The sequence below is a fragment of the Meleagris gallopavo genome, chromosome Z (assembly GCF_000146605.3).
Source record: "Meleagris gallopavo isolate NT-WF06-2002-E0010 breed Aviagen turkey brand Nicholas breeding stock chromosome Z, Turkey_5.1, whole genome shotgun sequence".
Taxonomy (NCBI): Eukaryota; Metazoa; Chordata; class Aves; order Galliformes; family Phasianidae; genus Meleagris; species Meleagris gallopavo.
In genome coordinates, this window is record NC_015041.2 from 25,321,979 (window position 1) to 25,329,769 (window position 7,791).

Sequence of the window (7,791 nt, forward strand, 5' to 3'; positions counted from 1 at the left end):
CTGAAACAATGGTATGTTCCCACAGTGAAACTATATGGATGGAAAGTGCTAACAATTATTTTTCAGTGACCCCTTTGTCAGAGGGACTGCTCCTATGGGAGTTCAGGTGCTGACCTATCTTAATTTCTTCACAAAACGCCTCCTGATTTATCTTATCTTCATTCTCAAGCTCAGGTTGAATTTGCTGAGTGAATCAGACGAATGAGTTTTTAACCTGTCATATTCCCCCAGATGATTTTTGATGGGGAATATTGCTTTGTATAGATACCTGCACTTTAACTGAATAACTGTATTCACAGCATTCATATCAATTACAATCCTAAGAAAAAGAGAAAAGCACAATCTTTGTCTGTCCATTTAATAAACTGACAGCTTACTCTGATCTGTGTGTAAGGAAATAGCTATATCAGCACAAACTTTCCCTTCCAAACTTTAAAATAAACAAGTTTGATTTCCTTAATGAGTCTACAGGGAGTCTGTATTAGGGATTGTAATCCCTCTGCTACACCAGCAGAGTGGATGGTTTCCCACGTTCTCACAGTACACATGCCCAAGATGAAATTCCTATTGCTTTTTTTCTGTCTACAGTTAAGACTTGTATCAGTTTTCCTCTCAGTAAATCATACCTCTTCACTTATAAGGCTCCTAAAGCCTGGCAAAAGGTGTGCTCAAAAGAGCAGGGCGGATTATGTCTGTATATAATAGCAAAAATATATGTATATATACACACAAAAAACTAAATTTTGCACAGATGCATGTATGTATACACGTACTTCCAAGATTTTCAGTCTTATTACTCTCCAACCTTCATTTAATCACTGTCTGTACACAGTTTTCTTCTACAGTCTACAGATGTTCGGTCTTTACTGTTACTCCAAGCAAACATCAGCACAGCAGTTATGGGATTAGAACAAACATCCCCCACAGTTTCACAATAAAAATAGCAGAGTACATATCCCACAGGTTGCAGACAGGAAACAGGATTCTTTTTTGTCCATCCCAGTGCGAACTACAGAGAAAAATGCACTTTTTTCCTTTCCACTAGTTTAGTCTTTTTCTCTATGAAGAACAGAATCAGATATCTCCAGATAAGAACATCCTGAGCTTAACTTCAGGAGGATTTTATTGTGCTGTCACTTGTACCTTTCAGGTTATGGGGTTTTGATAGTGATGATGTTAGGATAACTCGTCTTCTCTGGGGGTCTTCTCTGGCCCTTTTTCTCCTGCTCTAGTGATGGCTTTGAATATTAAATATTTGTGCACAGAGTTCACGTGGGGATGTGGGAAGGTGGTTTTTTGAAATTACCTATGTAGTACTCAAAGGAATATTGAAGAGCTTGAGATACCAGTGGGGTCTACTCATACTATTACATGGATCATTCTCCTTTTCTTGTTGGGGACAGCTGGCAAGATGTCTTGAAACTGCCTTGTGCTAATAAACATTTTCTGATGTGATAAATAGGGATGTGTGTTTTCAGACCCTGCTTCCTATATCAAAAAGATGCATTGTGGACCAAATCAGATTACATATAAAAACAAGGTAATAGGAAATACAAAAGTTTATCTGTTTTATGGCATCATATAACAGAGGATGAATTCCCCAGTTTCTAGTAAATAAATGTTAATTCACATGGGTATATCATATTAATAAAATCATAAATCTCCACAGTGATTAGATGAATTTTTAATATTTTTTTTCCCAGCTGCAGTTTTGTTCAGCCAAATTTCAGCTGTCTGTCATGCCTCACGCAAAGCTCATGCTGGTAAATAAGGGCTGCTTCTGTGATCCAGGCTCTGAGCACTGCTGTAAAGGAATGGAAACTTGTTGTCTCGACTTGACAAGATGACATCATGTCAGACCTCCAAAACTTACCTGCTCATTTTGTCCCATAAGGTGACTTTCTAACCTATCATCAAGATTCACTCTTTCACTGGTATTTTAGACAGATGCTGTTGCTTTTTCTGGCAGCTGGGTTTTTAAAAATTTTCCTTCCTACTCTGTTGGCATGATTTTGGGGCCAGAAGTCTCGGGAAGATAGCAGTCACAAAGGAAGAAGCAAATCTACATCTCTGCTGTGCTATTCCAGCTGCCTATGCAGATCTGGGGGGATATAGACCTCTGAAGGGGAACTTGGCTGTGCCCACAGGTATTGAATTAATTACTGTCTGTGAAGTGAAAAAGCAGCTGTAAAAGGCTAGAGGGCCCAGATGCTCTTGGGGAGTGTTGGCAGGAGCAACAGGATGTATCTATGTGGTGATTAGGAGCTTCTGGAATCTGAGGGAGGACAAGGCAGAGACAGAGAGTGTCTAAAACATGTTGGCTGGGGGTATCTGAGCCTTCTATTGTTTTTGCAGCTGTGCAGATCACACTGGAAATCTCCAGATTCTCCCAGGCAGGAGGGTGACACTGTGATTTGGAAGGCTAATGCTCTGTCCTCCACTATGGGAGAAAGAAAGGGGCAGGAGTCAGGGTGAGCCCTTTTTCAAAGAGGTTGGGGTAATGCTAAGGTTTGGTTTGAAGTTTATTCAGGGCTTTAGTTGTCTACAGGTAGAGGAGGTGAAGGTAGAAACTGATGCTACTCATCTCCCTTGTCCACTGAATGTAGGCGCTATGTGAGTGGCAGTGCTTTTCCTGAGGATGCCTGGGCTATTTCTCTGAGCCAGGCAGCTGTGGGTGGCAGAAGCTAGGTGAAAAGGTCTGCTGGCGGATTCCCTTCTTCTCAGACATGCCCTTTGTGCTATGCATGCAAAGAAAGGCTCCTAAGAAAGTGCTGCCCTCTGGGTGCCTCCTGGGAAGCCCACACCAGTGCCTCGCTTCCCTGTCCTGTGGGCTGTTGCTTAGTGGTACAAAGCAGAGCTCAAGGTCCAGACAATCTCCTCTTGTTTGCCCTTCCATAGGCAGCTGGTCTCCTCTTGGCTTTCAGAGCTCTTAAGCTGGCATTTATTATCCATAACAAAACAAGAAATGTGTCCACCTTGGCCTCCATCCAGCTTTTTGTCCAGTAGCACTGAAGGAATCCATGGCGGGTACAGCTAGAGGTCAGGCAGTGATGATGGGGAGAAAGGACATATTTAAAACACAAATAATACTGCTTGCAGCTCCCTCAGAGCCGCTGACTTTCATGTCTGAATTTCTGAAAGGCCATAGCTGTCTTACTGTTTCCATCTCTACAGCAATTCCATTCTTTCTCTTGCTCTTTCTTTAGCACTTCACTGATCTACAAGCCAGAAGAAATTTGTCCTTTTGTGCTCTCTTGAGGATTTTATTTGGTTAATGCTTCATCAGAATTAGAGACAGCATGCTTTGTTTTATAAGGTCTTTTACTTTTTTTCTCTATTTGACATGCTTTATTCCAGAACAGAAGCCACAGCCTGAAATACCAGAACTGGGAGGCACAGAGACCAGAAGTAAATTGAGATAATATCAGCCTGATAAAGCTGAAGCAAAATTAAACTCTGGTCCTGTTGGCTACTCCTTCCTTCTCCACTCAAATAACCAGTTTTCTTCCTGTAACTTTTTTGCTTTTCAGCTGTCTTTACTCTTTCCAGGTAAAAAAAATACTGTAACAGTAGGGAATGATGTTCTGGAGTCAAAACTGTAGATGCACCCCTTGCCACCACTCTGTCAAAATTTTTGTTTTAGACAGAAATCAGTGAGTGAGTTTCTATCTTACCTCTGCCTTTTTGCTGTGTACACGTCCTCCGCTTTCTGTCTGCAGCCTGAGCTGGCTGGACAGCCCCTTTGGCAGTTTAGCAACATGGTTATCTGCAGTTCTCCAAGGGTTTTGCTGAACTGGCTAAATGACTGTTAGATGTTCAGATGAAAATTTGAAATGTCAGGAGGCTTTGTTAGGAAGATATAGAATTCTTCAAGTTGCTCCATCTTGGCTTGAAACTAAAGGAGAAGTGAGTCAAATAACTAATGTTCATCTGTAGATCTGTGTGAGGCTAGAGAGACATGGAAGATATGGAAAATATTGTCATTCTGTACAAACATTAACAGCTGTCATCTCTGTTGAAACAAGTTCACCGAGGTCAGGAATTATCTCACAAGATTCTCCATTGTATAGCAAATTTTCATTTAACCATACTGTATGTGTTCATGTGTGTATTTCCAGGCCAAAATGTGCATAATCTTAAAGTCAAGAAATTGGAAACACAGGATATGAAAGCCTTTGTTCTTGGATTTTTCTTAAAGCATCAAAGACACAGTTCCTTCTACTTTAATTTGCCAGAACTTCTTATGAGACCTTGGCTCATCTACAGAACAGCACTTCCTATAAATCTTCTTTGTCTCACTAAGGTCTAGAAGATGAACTCAGTTTACAGGACAGTGATGTACCATGAATACTTTTTGGCAACTGATCCAGAAATGGAGTCTCCTTGGGTTAACATTTGCTCTTTGGTTAAATGCAAACAACAATACTCCCGTGCTTTCTTAATGGATTGTATGAACAAGGTTAGCACTTGCATCCATATTGCCTTCCCAAGTTGGCCTTGAATTAATATGGGTGCCTTTTGCCATTAAATTCCCAAAGGCACTTATCCAGGAAAAGAGTATGTTCCTACATTCAGGCTCCTTTCCAATCTCTGTAATGACTCTGGATTAAGACGTTAGAAATCCAAAATGTCAGAGGAGTTGGCGAGAAGCCAATCTGGGATACACAAGTGAATTTGTGTATGAATAAAACTGTTTAACTTAAAACCCCACATGCTGAGAAGAAAATAAACAGCAAGTCTGCTGGTCTGCTGTGCAATTAATCCATTCCACTGTATTATTGCACAGAGAGAACTGAACGTGTGTTTATCAGTTTCCCTCTAAGTATTAGGTCTCTTAATTTTTTTTTTTTTTCCCCGATGGTCGAATCTCTTTCAGAAACCTGCACTTGGTTCTGCTTTATTATTATTCATGAAGTACAAATGTTGCAGCAGAAAAGCGTGAAACTAGCAACATGCCTGGAGGGAGAGACACGGTACCACTGCCTGGGATGAACTGGTGGTTCACAAAGAGAACCTATAAAAGGGGAGATTTGTCCCTGCCGGAGACAGGGGGGAGTGGGACAGGCTGCCTTGTGAGCAAATTGCTTCACCTCTGGATAAGCAACTGCACCAGGATGGGATTCTGGTGGTGCATGGGTGTTACACCAGCATCAGATGAAATGCCTTTGGGGTGGGCTGGGGCTCTGTTATGCCAAAGTGTCTTATTGCAAGGTGTTATGTAAACAGACACCAGTTTTTGAAAAGTATCTTACGTACAGACAGAGCTTTGAAATGGAATGTGGTTAGAGGCCTCCATGGGGAGCAGGAAGGACCCTACTGCCTGCCAGTTCTACATAGAGCTTGGCTTCTCAAGCCAAAATTCATTTGCTTCAATCCTGTGAGGAATTTGGTCCTGTGAACTGAAGAGTCTAAAATTTGGTAATTGTTTGGAAAGAGCAGCCTGGCCAAGTTAACTATGCTGTGATGAGCCTCCTATGCCACTCCTGGGGCTCTAACAATATGTAGGAAAGCGAGAGGCTTTGTGATGCACTTTAAAGTTGCTTCAAGCAAGATGAGGTGTGTAGGTGCTTTTCTGACATACATTTCTAACATTCACCTTTCTGATGTATTTTCTGTATAGTAAAACTGAAGCTCCGGGTTAGACTGTGTAAATGTCCATGCAGACTTCAGCACCAAGTACATCACTGACACAGGGATGATTTTGACATGCTCAGTGGTTTCAATATGCTGCCAGTTTGGTGTACAGTTTGGCTCGTGCCTGGTTACAGAAAGGGAAGCCTGAGCCTCCCTGGCTGTTTTTGTGGGTTGGCTTCATGTTAGTGAGCACGTGCAGTTTTTTGTGCGTGTATTACTTGACCTATGTCTGAGAACAGTTTTATTTGCACTGTAAGTAGAGGAAAATAGGGAAACACGGCCTGACAGTTTGATGCAGCTGTGTTGTGCGGGAATCTGATTTGCCTTTGTGCAGATGAATGAGATATCTAAGGATTTCCCAGCTCTTGGCATAGACTACTAATGATGGATAATCTTAGCATTTCTTTATCTCCTAGCAGAAGAAATGAGTGATAACTGTTCAGTCTTCAGATGGACAAATCCAATGTGAAAATGAGGCCACAGCTTGCCAAGGAGGCTAATTCACAGATCAGAATTGATTCACCCTGAGAAAAGGGGGAAATCCACTTAACTCCATGCAATAAGTCTGCTCCAAGAATGGTTCCCATTGCAGTTGGCTCATTCTTGTGCCTTGGGCAGAAGATGTGAAGACTATTTCACCCTGATTTTCTAGTACAGCTGTGACTTTAGCTAACAAAAACACACCATCAGTAACCTTGTATTTTGCTAAGTATTTGAAAGCAATGGTCAGCTCAGAGAAACAGCTTTGAAAAAATCTACCTGGCAAAGTTTACAAATTTTTCCGGAAGTGAATACCTCCCTGAAAATACACTAGACATATCTTCAGTGTGCACACAGCATGCACTTCCAGGATGTTATGCAGAGGAGGGAAAAGGCAGTTTAGTCTTCATTGGATGTGTTCTGCCTGTCCTGCACTATACTTCCAACAAAGGAGAGGAATATTACATCGCCTCCTAAAACCTTAAGCTTTGTGGAAGTATGACTGTGGAAAAATCAAGAGGATTTCAGGTAGTCTTGGAACTTCCTTTCCTAACTTTGATCAATTTTATGAACTTTATGTATTTGAGCAAGGTGTGTGAGGTTAAAGTATGTGGCACATGTGCTAGTATCTAGGTTTCAAAGGAAAAAAAAGTGTTGCTGCACTGCATACTAACAGACAAAAAAAAAAAGTCTCTACAGATCATTTGTGCCAGCAGTTGTTCAAATATTGCTTCCTCTATTTGCAGATTTTTGTTTTATTCATTTTTCTCATATGGAAGGGGCTCGCCTTGAATCTCATCTCCTGATGATGATGTAGATAACAAAAACATCTTGTATCTTAACAAAGAGCCTGAATTCCCAGGAAGCTATTTAGATCTCAGATGACTGCGATGTTTTGTTGAAAATGTCACACTAACACACTAATGCGCACTAATAACAAAAAGATTTCATGAAGATTGAAAAAGCACTAACAAAGAGCCAACCATGTGAGAAGGAAAGAAAAGGAGTAATTTGTTTTTCTCAATGTACTTGACAGATGCTTGGAAATTAAACATGAAATTCTTGCTAGAAGCCAAAATCTTCCATTGTCTTGCTGATCTCTCTCTCCAATTGCTTTCTGTTCCTTATTATAAATGAAATGTTGAAGATACTGGTACGCTTAATAAGTTTCGTGTTCTTTATGCTGAAATCTTGGAAGAGTTTTAAATCCATTTTTATCACCTGCTTAGAGTCAGATCATTACATTCATGTTCAATATGGGATAGAAGGGGATAGAAAAACATGCACTTACCAGTATTTCTTTAAGATCACAGGGGCAACGGTCAAGTCCTCTTCTACCCCAGGCTGCTGATGCCTTCATATGAGCGTCATTACAGAAGTGAAGAAATTTGAAACCAGGGGAATGGAGGAGTTGGGTCTCTACTTCACTGCATTAGTTTATCCCAGGATAAAAATGAATTTAACAATAGTAACTTGGGGTAACTGATTGGCTTAGAGATGCATCCTCCTTCCTGCTATATCTCTTAGGGTTGCAACCAGTTCTCTTTTGAAGTCTCAACTCATGAAAAGTCAACGTGTGAAGTTTACCAAACAGTCTCCCTCCACCAGGAGAAGTGTGGATTGTATGGAAATTGAGAATTGTTTTTTTTGTTTGTTTGTTTTTTGGTGTTTTTTTTT